The sequence below is a fragment of the Fopius arisanus genome, unplaced genomic scaffold, assembly GCF_000806365.1.
Source record: "Fopius arisanus strain USDA-PBARC FA_bdor unplaced genomic scaffold, ASM80636v1 scaffold00014, whole genome shotgun sequence".
In the NCBI taxonomy this organism is placed as follows: Eukaryota; Metazoa; Arthropoda; class Insecta; order Hymenoptera; family Braconidae; genus Fopius; species Fopius arisanus.
The window spans coordinates 9,378-9,638 of NW_011887753.1; positions in this window are offsets into that span (position 1 = coordinate 9,378).

Below are 261 nucleotides of genomic sequence, written 5' to 3' on the forward strand. Positions count from 1 at the left end.
CGACTCTATCGACTCTATCGCCCCAGAGAATTTCGGAAATTGAGGAAAGCTCAAGGGTATTTAAGATTTTTGTACTGTCCGTAAAAAATTGGTGTGAATTAAATGATAAATTGAAACCAAAGTTATTGATGAAATGGTTGAACTGAAGCTGGAGACCAGCAGAATGCAATTACGTAGATATTGTTCCCAACGGATTAGACTCCCATGTATTTGATGAGATTCTCCAGATGATTAATTGGCAATGTTGCTTTTGTATTACAG